Genomic DNA, 15,481 nt, shown 5'->3' with positions numbered 1-15,481 from the left:
TGATTCCTTGTTCCTGTTCACCTGTATAGGCTTGGTTGGGAGCGACATGACATAAACCGTGTGAGCAAATAGCTGATTTGCTATACACTCAGGCATTCAAATGTAAAACATGTAAAACATTTCAGTATGAAATGTAAAACCATACATTTTACACAGACATTTTGCAAACTATCATGCGTTCTATAGTAATTGTTTGGAAGCATCAACTCAATTCTGCAAGGTGCTGACTGCCCTAGCTCAATCCAGCAAAGCTCTAAAGCGCATGCTTCATTTAAGCGCGCTAGTAGTCCTATCATCCATCTAAATCAGTCCCATCATCTCTGAGACTACTCACATGTTAAGTGCTTTTCGAGATCAGGCCAGAGTGCTTAATACTTGTAGATTCAGGCCCTAAATGCCCTGACCACTGAAATGCATTCTACTCTATGAGCTGTTAACAGATATGTTCTCACTGCAAAGTTAGCTGGGGCCTCCAGCCCCCTCTAATTCACACATGCACACACCTTGCCTTTCACAGAATTTAGTGGAGCTTTCAACCTGAGCTAGCTGACACAACTGTGGGTGTAGGTTAGAGCCCAGGTTCTGCTTTCACTTGGGCCAATAACTTCACAGTGAGGATGCATGCTAAATCACTCTAGTGCTGATAATCCTTAGATACCAAGGACAGGCAAGTTTTCCCACAGTTCATGGGGGAAAATGGTACTCAGCTTATTGCAGGACAAAGAATCAAGGAACATGCTCCCAGAAGTCCTAGCAAAACACCCTGGGGACTGGAGCAGCAGTGAGTATATGAACTTGAATGTGGTTTTGCAGTGTGGCTGTCCACACTCAGGCTAGGCAAACCTGGGTGCTCAGACCTGGGAGCCAGGCTAACTTTGCAGCAAAGACATTCTATGAGTTAAGATTGTGGTACCCCTGCTCATCTACCCCTGCACTAGCTTTCATCAAGCTAACATGAATATAAATAATAGTGTAGCCACAGTAGTACAGGTAGCAGAGCTATGGCTGTGCTGTGCCATGCCGTGCCAAGTATAAACCCATCTGAAATCAGTGAGTATGCACTCAACCACTCCTGCAAACCACGGTTTCACTGCTGTTTATACTTGTGCTAGCTTAATGAGAGCTAACACAAGTATGTGTACATGAGTGGGGGATCACACCTCTAGGTCATGGTTTAGATGTAGCCTCACAGTGTACAGCAAAACTACACAACATTTTAGAACAAGAATTTAATAATAAACTATAGTATTTTGTATCTTCAAAGTGCTTCACACATATCAATATCTAAATCCGAATTTTGCCAGGATACCAGGGTTAACACAAAAAGGTGCCATGGTCTATGTCAAAGGCACCAGTGCTGTGGGTGCTCCAGCAAGCACTCATGGACAAAAATTAGCAGGTGTTTAGCACCCACCAGCAGCTAAGCTCCCCTCTTCCTTCCCCCCACAGTGCCTCCCACCCACCAACAGCCCCGATGATGAATTCCTCCCCCTCCCTCCCATCACCTCCTACCCACCTTGAATTGGCTGTTCAGGAGACACTTGGAGGGAGGGGGAGGAGCAGGGACATGGGACGAAGAGGCAGAGTGAGGGTGGGAGGGGGCAGAGACAGGACCTTGGGGAAACGGGTAGAGTGGGCTGGGGGCAGGAAGAATTGGGGTGGGGGCAGGGCCGTCCTTAGGCATAGGCAACATAGGCAGCTGCGTAGGGCACCTGAAAATTTGGGGCACCACTGGGTCTTAGTGTCCACCCTCTTGTTTTCCTATCCCTGTTTTGACCCTTCCTGCAGGCTCCCACAGATGGCTGCTCTAGCCTGGTGAGTCTTCCTTGGGAGGGAATCTAGTAGTTAAAAGTGAAAAAACCTCTAGCCTGCCAGACCTATTAGCACAACATTGAAACTGTTAAAGAGACATTCAAGGGGTAATAAAGCCATTTAACAGGCATTTGCCAACCCCAAGGTATATACTGACAGGTTTCAGAGTGGTAGTCCTGTTAGTCTGTATCAGCAAAAACAAGGACGAGTCCTTGTGTCACCTCAAAGACTAACAAATTATTTGGGCATAAGCTTTTGTGGACTAGAACCCATTTCATCAGATGTCCACGAAAGCTTATGCCCAAATAAATTTTTATACTGTTAGTTTCTGACTTTACTGACAAAAACAGTTGTGCATTAATGTAATATTTACACAGAACATGTCAGTCTACAGGACCTTAGTTTAAAATTTGCTTTAAAAATATTTCATTAGTGAGCTGGTGAAGATTATAAAATCACATTTCTAAAAAATGCTTGCATAGAGTTTTAGATGCACAATCATCTTTAGCCTTAAATGTGTGGATCTTCACACATAGTTTTTTAAATAAATCCTTCAAAAGACCTCCCTTATCTAAAATACACATTTTAATTACTATAGTTAAAAAAAAAAGTGCTTCCAAGTCTTCCTGTCCTTTCTGTCCATCCCTTCACCACATCTCCCCCCACTCCCCACTGAAGAGAGCCCTTAAAGGGACAACAGTCCTTCCCTTCCAGATAGCTGGACAGAGAGTTCCCTTTCTTTACTTCTGACTATCCGACAAACTAGTTTTAAAAGAACCCTCCAGCAATATCAGTACCTTAGTAAGACAAAATCCTTGTTATACCTAAAATCTTTGGAAACATATTTTTTTAAAGTTGGTGAAATTTCATAACCATGTCTCTTGTTATGGAGATCACACAAAGTAAATTACTGTTCCCTTTTTCTAAAAGCAATGAACATTGTTATGAACACACTAAATCTCTCTGATTAATTTAAAAGAATGTCTTTGTTTCAGTGAGGCCATGTCTACATCTAAAATTTTGCAGCGCTGGTTGTTACAGCTGTATTAGTACAGCTGTATAGGGCCAGCGCTGCAGAGTGGCCACACTTACAGCAACCAGCGCTGCAAGTGGTGTTAGATGTGGCCACACTGCAGCGCTGTTGGGCGGCTTCAATGGGGGTTCGGGGAACGCGAGAGCAAACCGGGAAAGGAGACCAGCTTCGCCGCGGTTTGCTCTCGCGTTCCCCGAACCACCCAGCAAATCGCAGGGAAGGAGACCTGCTTGTTCGGGGAACGCGAGAGCAAACCGGGAAAGGAGACCAGCTTCGCCGCGGTTTGCTCTCGCGTTCCCCGAACCACCCAGCAAACCGCAGGGAAGGAGACCTGCTTGTTCGGGGAACGCAAGAGCAAACCGGGAAAGGAGACCAGCTTCGCCGCGGTTTGCTCTCGCGTTCCCCGAACCACCCAGCAAACCGTAGGGAAGGAGACCTGCTTGTTCGGGGAACGCGAGAGCAAACCAGGAAAGGAGACCAGCTTCGCCGCGGTTTGCTCTTGCGTTCCTGGAACCACCCAGCAAACCTCAGGGAAGGAGACCTGCTTGCTCGGGGAACGCGAGAGCAAACCGGGAAAGGAGACCAGCTTCGCCACGGTTTGGTCTCGCGTTCCCGGAACCACCCAGCAAACCTCAGGGAAGGAGACCTGCTTGCTCGGGGTTCGGGGAACGCGAGAGCAAGCCGGGGAAGGAGACCAGCTTGATTACCAGAGGCTTCCTCAGGTATGCTGTGATACCTGCTTATTCCACGGAGGTCAAGAAAAGCGCTGGTAAGTGTCTATACTTGATTACCAGCGCTGGATCACCAGCGCTGGATCCTCTACACCCGAGACAAAACGGGAGTATGGCCAGCACTGCAAACAGGGAGTTGCAGCGCTGGTGGTGCCCTGCAGATGTGTACACCTCCTAAGTTGCAGCGCTGTAACTCCCTCACCAGCGCTGCAACTTTCTGATGTAGACAAGCCCTGAGTTAAATATGTAGTAATTTGGAATGCTGGTTTAAGATTTGAGTACATTTAAAATATAAATTCAACTTAGAAATACTGATGAAGAAAATGTAAAACAGAAGAGCTGCATCATGTATTCCATTATATGTAATGTTGTATTCAGCAGGACAGCTGACTCACCCTTACTATGAAGTTTTTGCAAATAAATCTCTGACAAACTTCAGGGCATATCAAAAAACCTGTGACTGACATTTTTTATTCCCAAATTTTAGTGCTTTTAATTAGGTACTTTCTTCATATCCATTCTGCATGAGGGAGAGTGCATGGAAGTCTCTGCGGGGAACTGTGACTCTCTGCCACCATGAGGCAGGCTGGGCATCTCATTATCCTTTGCTGTCAAGTCCTTCCTCCCCCTCCCCCACCAGGCTGTGAGCTTGGGCTGCCATCCGGCATAGGGGCACCAGTTTAATAATACTGCCTAGGGCCCCATAAATCCTAAGGATGGCCCTGGGTGGAGGGTGATTATGATCTTGTTTTTGTATCTCATACAAAACAGTAACCTTAGCAGCAACATGCCCTTAGCCCAAGGGGCTTTTTTCTCTTCTGTCATATCAGTTTGATGGTATAGAGTGGAGATCAGATGCTAGGCTGAGGGATTGGTTCAGTACTCACTCACGTGAAGATATACCATTTCCTGAAGCATCAATAATTGCTACAGCAATTGTGTGCTCTTTTGTAATCTGCCACACAAGCACAGCTGGTGAAATTCAACTCCATGCAGAGGGTCAACACAAGGCCTATGCATCACTTAAGTCCTACCTTGAGAGTTCTGTTCACCCTTTGAAAAGAAATTTTACCTTGACAGGTCCTATCTCTACTTAGCTTGTGTAAACCAACAAGATCACAGAATAAGGTGGGGTAATTTAATAACTGCAGGGCATAAATATATATATGTAAATCCCCAAGGTTATCAAACATGAGCAGTGATTATAAGTGTCTCAATTTATGAGTGCCCAATTTAGCACCCACCAGCAGCCCAGCTGATCAGTTCCTCCCATCACCTCCCTGGAACCTGGTTAAAGGAACCTAGGTTTTGGAGGGTAGGGGAGGAGCATTTTCTGAAAACCAGGCCACATTGAGGTGTCTGAAGTTGAACATTCAAAATCATTAGTTATTCTTGAAAATCTTTGTGTGTGTCTATATGCACAATACGATTAGGGAGAGGCCAAAGACAGTTTATGTGTTGATATATAGATTGGATTAAGCATATAATTGTGTGTGATCACAGCAATACTACAAAGAGACCAGAAAATATAAAGTAGGTGACATCAATAGCAGGCATGTGAGATAATAGGGAATTAAGAGTTAATAAAACAAATTGTTTAGTGACAGTTAAACTTGTACCAAGATACATCTCACCAACCCAGAATCTTACAAATATGAAACAAGGGAAAAGTGTCCAGTATTCATTGCCACCTTCACATCTCCCACACACTATCAATAACACACACACAATCTTCAATAGATAGTGAAAAGCAATACATACCCCAATATGCACTCTCATGCAAAGTCCTAATAATGGCCTCATAATCTGTTATATTAACAGAATGGCACATTGGACTATCACACAGTCCATTAATTTGGAAAATTATTCTTCCTTAACATTGTTAAGGTTGCTGTAAAGACCATGTGTGAAAACAAGAGTTGTATAATATAAATGAAAACCAGTGACTTGCAGGAACAGTTAATAACACATTTAATAATTGTTAAGGAAGAGAAAAAATGAACTTTTGGCAGGAAAACTTGTGATTGGCAGCAGAATGCTTCATTTGGAAATACTCCCAAATCAAACCATTTTAAGAGGACATCTAAATAGAAAACAATTAGATAGCAGTAGCCCCCTATTCTTACATTCTACTGTCAGCAGGCCTGATCCTGCAAATGTGCAGATGAACAACTTTACAGATAAGTCATGTAATTGAACTCAATTGAACTATTGATGTATAAAGTTAATCATATAAGTATTTGCATGACTGGTGCTTATGCTTGTATAGTATGCTTTTAGTTTGTGTAAAGACAGGCATCAATTATTTTTTTAACCTTATCAAATGGAATATAAATGATTTATCAATGTGTTTGGTTTTGTTAAAAACTCTTCTTGCAATTCTAGGGCTTTGTTAGAAGCCAATTAAATGCAGGTGCATGGCCAGGTCGTGGGCTACCAAACAACAAGAAAGGAGTTGAGAGTCAGCTGGGTCAGGCTACCAGGAGATCAGAACCACAAATCAGTAACTGGAGGCAGGCTGTGTCAGGGTACCAGGAGGTCAGAGACTAAGTGGAGATCAGAAAACAAGAGCAGGATGCAAAAGGCACACAGTCTGGAACAAGAGAAATCCCAGTTGTTCAGACAGCTTCCTGGTCTTGCTGCTGGCTAAAGTATGCCTAATGGGCCAATTGTCTGCTCTGGGATTCCACCAATAGGATCTTGGGGTGGAGCCTCAGACTAGAACTGGACTTCATGAGTCTTGAGTAAGCAGTTGTCAATAGGCTGCTAAGTGGAGGGTTGGAGCATGGCAACTCCTGCAGATCTGGGTTCAAGGCCTGTAGGTTATGATAACAGGCTTCCATATTACAGATGAGGCTTTTGCATCAGCCAAAATATTCCACCTGTATACTTTTTGGGTTGTGGAAACACTTCTTTCCCCAAGCTTCTCAGGGAAGGGATTGTCTTTGTTTACATTTTGACCAGCACTTGGCATATTGTTATAAAATCAAATAATGGAGATATCCTATCTCCTAGAACTAGAAGGGACCCTGAAAGGTCATTGAGTCCAGCCCCCTGTTTTCACTAGCAGGACCAGTACTGATTTTTGCCCCAGATCCCTAAGTTGCCCGCTCAAGGATTGAACTCATAATTCTGGGTTTAGCAGGCCAATGCTCAAACCACTGAGGCATCCGCCCCACCTTGTTGGTGAGAAGGTGCTTAACAAATAATATAATCAGTAGCTGCCTTAGTGGGTAACTGGAAGCTTCAGCATAGTACTCATCTCTATGGCTGTGGCAATCGTTCTCCTCCCTGTGCCTTTTCTACCTCTTGGGTAATGGGCTCATTAGCCTGTTGGACTCTCCTCAGCCCATCCCAGTACACCCATTAGGCACAGGTTTCAGAGTGGCAGCCATATTAGTCTGTATCCGCAAAAAGAACAGGAGTACTTGTGGCACCTTAAAAACTAACATTTATTTGAGCATAAGCTTTCGTGGGCTACAGCCTACTTCTTCTTGTGCATAGAATGGAACATATAGTGAGAAGATATATATACACATACAAAGAACATGAAAAGGTGGGAGTTGTCTTACCAACTCTGAGAGGCCAATTAAGTAAGAGAAAAAACTTTTGAAGTGATAATCAAGATAGCCCAGTACAGACAGTTTGATAAGAAGTGCGAGAATACTTACATGGGGAGATAGATTCAATATTTGTAATGGCTCAGCCATTCCCAGTCTCTATTCAAGCCTAAATTGATTGTATCTAATTTGCATATCAATTCGAGTTCAGCAGTTCCTTGTTGGAGTCTGTTTTTGAAGCTTTTCTGTTGCAAAATTGCCACCCTAAGGTCTGTTACTGAGTGACCAGACAGGTTAAAGTGTTCTCCTACTGGTTTTTGAACGTTATGATTCCTGATGTCAGATTTGTGTCCATTTATTCTTTTGCGTAGGCACAGTTGTTTCCAATAGGGCTACTTCAGAGCAGCTACTTGTAGTTGCAGTGACCAGAGTGCTGCATCATTACATGTTTCCTAGTCTCTAATCTCACGGAAAATGGTATGCTCAAGTGGATTTCAGTAATGTGATGCATCCATCACATGCTGATTTTTGTTTGTTTGTTTGTTTTACAATCATATTGCCTTATTTTTTAAAATGTCCCCAACTCTCATTGTTTTGGGAGGGGGGACAATCCATAAACTGCAATGGAAACTAATAAACTTCCCATACTGGGGAAAGAGGGAAATATTATACACAAAGTGCTGTCTAAGGTATAAGGCAAATAAACTGAAAAAAAAACAGACCTTTTTTCCTATAATATCTTTAAGTTGTTCAGTACTCTTAGGGGCTTCCTGGCAATAACATGAGTATAACATTTTCAGACAGAACTGTGATATCTGAGTTGACTGTCCATTAGAAACACAGGATCCACAATAACCCACATTGCTTGAGGTGGGGGTTACTTTTTAATGCTATGTAATGCTGAGTTATTAAAATCAACTCATACAATAATAACAGAGGCACATATTTATAAATTATCCACCTCTGAATCAAAGAAGCAACAGCATATTCTCTCAATTTAATATATGAGCTCTACACAGATTGCCATTTTCCTGGATGGGAATACAAACTAATATTTAAAATTGATTCACATAGAGGCTCTCTGGCATGCCTTTATTCATGCCCATCTGTTAAAATGGCATTTAGCCTACTCACAGTTCCAGCTAATAATAGTTGTTCTGATGAACGAAATGTGACATCACATGTTTGATTTGCAGTGTTCTTTAAGCTGCGTTGGTCCCAGGAAATGTGAGGCTCTATGCTTCATTATAAAATGGACATTGTGTGCCCATTTTGTTTTCTTTGAAGCCAGTGAACATTTTGCAATGACTTCAGTAAGAGCAGAACAAAACAATATATCACTGACAAAGTGCCAATATTTGTATTCGATTTCTCTGCAATCCTGTAAATTCTGCATGTGGAGAAGGATAGGTGTAGGAATCTTGTTAGCCAATGTCTTATAGTGTTCAGATTGCTTGATCACTATCTCTTTTTGGGTGGAGTTCTTAGGCTCTCTTATGAATTATCTTTGCCATTTCACGTCTTCCAAACCTGCAGGGAATCTAAGGACTTACAGTTGCTTTTATCCTTTTCTGGTCAGAATTTCTTCAGTGTGCTTTTGTGTTCCTTTTTTACTCTTTCTGAATCTTGAGTCAACAAACGCACTATTGAACTAGCAAAACAACATTTAGATGCTGGGGGCAGGGAGAGCGTAAGGGAAGAGTGAAAATGTTCCCTGGTAATGTGTGCAAGATGTTCCCTGTGTGCTGCATTCATATTGCAGCTGAGACAAACACTTCCCTGGCTGCAGGAGATCACCTTGCACAAAAGGGAATGAAAGCCAGCTCCTGTTCCAGTTATTCCTTTCATAATATGAATGTAAGAATAGTAAAGGGTCACTGATAGGCTCAACATTTAAATATCTTCTACCCTTCCCCTACTACTAAGCATATTTATTTGTTTAAATATATTTCTTGGTACATAAAAAAGTCATCTTTCTTTCAAATCAAAGTTAACATCTAACTAAGTTAAAATCTCAGTAAGGCATTGACCTGAGCAACTGGTTTGGTTTGGATTCAGGGCATCCATGAGCCTGCCATGCTATCCACTCAGCCGGCAAGCTCAGTTTTAATGAGTCATCTGAACATAAAACATAACCACAAACTTATAATACGTGCACACCTTGCCCATGTACCAACCTAGATGACCAACAAAACCAAAAAAAAAAGAATAATAATGTTTCCCCTTTGGCCTGAGCTCTCAGCTGCGCTTGAGACCCCTTTTAATCTGTCTCTAGTACATACCCTCTGGTGACCAGTTTTACTAATTTATCTCTCTCTAGGTACCATGTAGTCCTACCACTCCTACAATGAGTGTCAGGGCCACATCCCCCCTGTTTAGCAACTGTTATAACATGACAGGCCCAATAGTGTTTGGCATCTGTAAGTCCTTTTCTTCCAGGAGCCTGTGGCTAGTGGCTGATTAAAGTGACTCAAAAACAGCTTCTACAAAACAGTTACTATTTATTCACCCAAAGGCACATAAACAGAGAAAAGGGAAAAAACAATGAAAATCCTATAATCTTGGGTCTTACCTAAGCATGAGTCTTTCCTTGCAAGTTTTAGGTAAGTTTCATTCAGCCAAGACATCCCTGCTTCTGGCCTGGGAGAGAGACAGCACCTGTCAGACTTACCTCCAGCCACTGCTGTCTGCTCACCTTCTTCCTCCAGCGCAGGGACCTTTAACAGTTTAGTGTCCCTTTGATATTAGGCCTAGGCCTGGGCCTGTGCAAAATAGACCTGCTAATCTAGCTGGATCCAGACAGATGGGTATTTCCGAATTAATAGGTCCCCTGCTTTTCCTTTATGGTCCCTATTCTCATTGGAGTTACCTTATCTCTGACACTTTTTCATTTCCTGTTTATTTTCCCCTATAAGCCTCAGATATAACTCTATGCAGATAGGCAGAATAATATCAAGGAGGTAAACTGAGGTACAAACAATATTTATACAAAATAATACAGATAACTCCCTCATTCTCTGCAGGTGTCATCAAAACAAATCCACATACCACATATTCGGTGCAGGGAATATAGTAGCAGCATGAAGAAACCCATGAGCCCACAAAAACTCTAATACTAGTGAGTTCACAAAAATCTATGAACCCACAAAAACCCTAATACTAGTGCTACAGTGTGCTTAATTAAAATATATTATTTAAAATTATATTAGTGTTCTTTTAATTATTTAATTGGGATTGTGACTTATTGAGTAGAGCAGATGACTAGAGAGTAGGAGGCCTAGGTACTATTTCTGGCTCTTCCAATGAATCTCTTTTTGTAACCTTGGACAAATCGTTTTAAAACTTTTAAATGTGCACTGCTGAGCTCAACTCAGATACCAACATCAAGACCTGAGTTTGGATCTTTGATCTTAGTGTTTAATATCTTTTAATTTCCACTCGCTGCTTTAAAGCTGAAATTTTAAAAGACTGTGGAGTTTGAACATATATAAACATCAGTTTTACTTTTCATTTTAGACAATGCATAACTCCAGTAAGCAGAAAGGAAACAATTCCACCAAATTCTGCTTCCTCTTGATCATGTGGAGTAGTAGTACCTTACTCCTTGAGTAGTCTAATTGAGGGACTATGGGTGGAGGAAAGTACTACTACTCATAAATGTAGCAGAGTCTGACTCCTGATTTGTGCCTATGGTGGTTTCATTCTTACGCTGTTTCTTTTAACAACTTTTAACAACAGTGTAAAACAGTTAACTTTACATGAAATAAATGTCAAACCCATCCTGGTCCTGTTGACATTAGCAAGAATTCTGCTACTGACTTCAGTTTGAGTAGGATTGGTCTAATAAATGGATAAATACAAGATGACTAGAAGTTTACAATGAAATAAAATGTGTTGCCACATTTTTAAAGCGACTTCAACTGAGATTGATGGAGATTTTCTTGAAAGTGAAGATGCTTCTGTATTTAAACCATTTGTCAACATGCTGTTCAACAAGAAAGGCAATCTTATCTGAGTAAGGACATTTAAATGGCTTGATACATAAAATTCATGTGCATGTATCTCTTTTGCAATACAAGTAAATCTACCAACTATAAAAAGGAGCCAAATCTTTCTTACGTATTTCAACTCTTACATATTTCTTGCCAATGTATTTAAAGTTCTATGTTAATTTTGTGTTTTCTTCTAATTTATGAGCAAATTGTGGCTTGCCCAATATGCCTGTGAAATGGAGTAAGGGGACATAGCGTGCTCTGTTATTCCCTTATGTGGGTTATGTGACAAGCGTAGAGCAGCCTCTCTGAGATTGATACTTCCCATTCCATTCAGGTGTGGGTGGGCAGGTTTGGGAAATGACAGAGCCTTGCCTCTGCCTGGGCCAGCACTCAGACCATCACAGCTAAACTAGTGCGAAAGGGGACATAATCTGATACTGGAATAAACCAGTAACAGATTACTTTCCCTTGGAGCAAAGGGGGAACCAGAGAAAATTGTAGCTTTCAAGGATTTGTCTTCATGTGGAGTTATACAACAGTCACAATTCCCTCCTCGGTTTACTCCTGGGACAGTATAGCTACTCAGTGCCCCTGACTCAGAGAAGACTGTAAAATTACAATCTAGCCCTAAATTATCAGAAATGAGAGGATTGCTGTATCTCTGCATGAACTAGGTAAGAAACAAAAACAGATGAAGTGGCACTTCAATCCATATCAGAATCAAATAGTTATTCAGTGGCTTTACAAACAGCATCATCTTAAATGTTAATGAGATTCTTACATTCTGTCTTCAACTTTCCTGTTATTCAGTGTTCTGAAAAGATTTTTCTTTCTGGCAAGCTTGCAGCTTACCTAAACACTAGAGTCTCTAATTAAATTGCTTTAATCATACTGAAATATATGACAATAATTATTTCTTGACGTGTTCTTGGGCCAATAAGAACTCTTTGAAAGCCCCTTTAACATTGACAGTGAGCATTACATTACATGGAATGGCCTAAAATACCATTTTGGAGACTTTCTTCTGGGAAAAAAAAAAAGCAAATGTCAAAAATTCATACATTAAAGGTGACCTAATGCAGCTCTACCCTGTGCAGTTTTCTGTGCTCCATCCTGGAATTTATCCTTGCTTTCACACAGACATCAGGCAGTCTCTTCAGACCGGAGGTTCTCAAACTGTGGTCCACTGACCACCAGTGGTCCACAAGCTCCATTCAGGTGGTCCGCGGATAGTTCCCTCTAAAGTACGCACCTGGGCAGCTGTGCACAACAGATGAAGGGCCACCCACCTAGTTAGTGGAGCTGTGCAGGCTACACTAATTAGGTGTCTGGACCCTGGAGAAGATGCACACGTAAGGTGATGGCTTTGGGGGGGAATAAGGGGTAGGTGAGAAGGGGCAGTGGGTTGAGAAGAGGGGGTGGACGGAATTTGGGACGTGCAGAGCTGTGGTAACCAGAGAAGGAGATGACTTTCCCCAGCTCCAGGGCTGCGGCTGCCAGAGAGAGATGGCCCTCCTTCCGCCGGTGGCTGCTGTGGCGGGGGAGAGACCCCCTCTCCCTCCCAGCCCCAGCTCTGGGGTTGCCACAATGGAGGAGAGGGGGCAGATCCATCTCATTAGAAAGGTAAGACTACGGATATTAAAATGAGTTGTGTGCTTTTATTTGTAGAACAAAAAAAGTTAATTATTATTATTATGTTTGTTTTTTTATATAGTGCTTTTATCCAAAACATTTTACAATAGTTAGCTAACGGTACAAACAACATTTGGAAAGATCATTAAGTGGTCCGCTGAGACCCTCAGCAATTTTCAAGTGGTCCATGAAAAAAAAAAGTTGGAGAACCACTGCTCTAGACATAAAGCAACAATTCCCTGCAATCACATACTGTACATAATAATTTACAAGTCTCATTTCTGTACATTGGCAATAGAAGCATAGAACAAAGAGGCATTTTAGTAATATTTTGTATTCCAGACATTCACAATAATGTTTAATGATGATTACCTCTTTGTCTTAAAGCATAATAATTGGATAGATAATGCATGTATAGATCATTTAGGTGCTCACACTTTGCTTTAGAAGCTATGAATACACTAACATATATATTAGAAACATTTAGGGTCACATATTAGAACCCTTACTCATGTGAGCACTTACACATGGAGTCCCACTGAAATCCATTGAAGTTGATCATGAGTAAGTGCTTTCCAATATAAGAAAAGGTTCCAAAATCTGTTTCTTAATTATATGTTAACTTATTACTTGGATTTGTAAAATAGTCAATTTACAGCCATATTATTTTTGGTTCAGATAAAATATAAGGGACTGGGTCCAGCATCCCCTACTTCTCCAACATTCCCATTGATTTGCAGTTTAGCTTAGTAAGGCCAGAAGAATCAGGCCTCAAAATAGAAATTAACACAAACAAAGTTAGTATATAAAGAGAATAAAGCTAAATATAACATAAAGACTGCCATTTGTCTATACAGTATTAAACAAGCCCCATACCATAATCAAAACAAAGTTAAACAAAAATATCCAGTTACCTAGAAACAAAATTACAAATGTCTGTGTCTCCATGACATGACCAAAATCATTTATGGCCCGATTCTGCTATCCTTGCTCTCTCTGAGTAGTATTCACAGGTAATCAGTGGGACAATAAGTGATTTGAGACACCATTCTCTGTGAATAAGGGTGGCAGAATCTGGTTATTGATTAGGTAAATCAAATTATTAAGTATGAGAATCTGTATATTTTAAAATAAATAGAATATAAATATCTCTGTCATTAAGGCTGCCATAAAAATATATATCTTATTGAACCTGTTGACATGTAGAAGATACACATTCAGGACCAGATCAACAGCTGCTGTAAACTGCTAACCTCCATTGACTGAGAATCTGGACAGCAAAGTTTAGTGTCTTGGGCAGGGCCAGCTCCAAGTTTTTTGCCACACCAAACAAAAACATTTTCCTGTGCCCCTCGGGTCCACCTCAACTCCACCCCTTCCCCACCCCATTCCAACCCCTTCCCCAAATCCCTGGCCTCACCTCCTCCCCAGACACACTGCATTTCCCCTTCTACCCCTCCCTCCCAGGCAAGAGCGCTTGGCGGAGGAGGTGGAGGTGAACTGGGGTGGGGGAGCAATTCCTCTGCCCCCCCAGGATACTTCCTGTGGCCCTCCCCGTGCCTCTCACCACTGCAGCTCACCTCCAGTCCGCCAGCTCACCTGAGTGCACCGCCGCCGCTCCGCTTCTCCCACTTCCCTCCCAGGCTTGCCGCAAAACAGCTGATTCGCGCAGCAAACCTGGGAGGGAGAGGGGAGAAGCGGAGCGGTGGCACGCTCGGGGGAGCAGGCAGCAGTGGAGCAGAGGTGAGCTGGGGGGGAGCAGTTCCTCTCCCCCGCCAGGGTTACTTCCTGCGGCCCTCCCCACTTCACCCACTGCCACAGCTCACCTCCACTCAGGGCCCACTCCCAGCTTTTTGTGCCCCAAGCAAAAAAAAAAGGAGCCAGAGTGCTGCTCCTTGGAAAGTGCCACCCCAAACACATGCTTGGAGCGCTGGTGCCTAGAGCCAGCCCTGGTCTTGGGCTTTGATTCTGGTCTCAGAAGGGAGTAAATTCTGAGTGAGTTTAGAGAAACTCTTTCAAAATCAGTGGAGCTATTTTGAATTTATGCTAGTATAACTAAGACCACATTATGATCTATGTTATCAAAGACTGGAGGAGGGATGGGAGTCCCCTGATTTTGCACTTTATCTTCAGAAATATAACTGGAGGTTCGACTCAGCAAAAAATTATGTAAGAGTTGGGTTGCAAGTCTGTCTTTAGCTCACTAGTTTCTATTTCTCACTGAGATGTAAAAAGATGGAATTTCTTTGCTTCAGGTAAATGAGATGATGAACATGGATAATGTAAATAACATTTAGTATAGATCCCATTGGCTTGGCTCCTTTGGCTCTCTTGATAAAGCTGCTTTCTGTGGACCATGAAAGGACCCATTCATGTCTTGACTGTGAAAATACATAGGATATACACATGGCCCGTCTCTGGATAGGGTTTAAGACTCTGATCCCCAGTTGGCAGATATAAGGAGCCACATTCATTGACTTAAATGAAGTTGCACCCTCAATTAATCTGGTCCAAGAAGTTTGTGAATTCTTTGGCACTACATAATTTTAATATATTAGTCTGAGGTGCAATCACGTGAGTGGTTCCATTAGAAACAATGGGCCTACTTAAGTGCTCACCACTGTGAGTAAGAGATCCACAATCTGGCCCTAAATTAGGGTTTGGGGGGTTGCAAGAGGGTAACTAAGGGTGGAATGTGGCTTTAGTGTTTTTTTTCTG

Source organism: Gopherus evgoodei, chromosome 1 (assembly GCF_007399415.2).
Source record: "Gopherus evgoodei ecotype Sinaloan lineage chromosome 1, rGopEvg1_v1.p, whole genome shotgun sequence".
Lineage (NCBI taxonomy): Eukaryota > Metazoa > Chordata > Testudines > Testudinidae > Gopherus > Gopherus evgoodei.
This window is presented reverse-complemented; position numbering follows the sequence as displayed.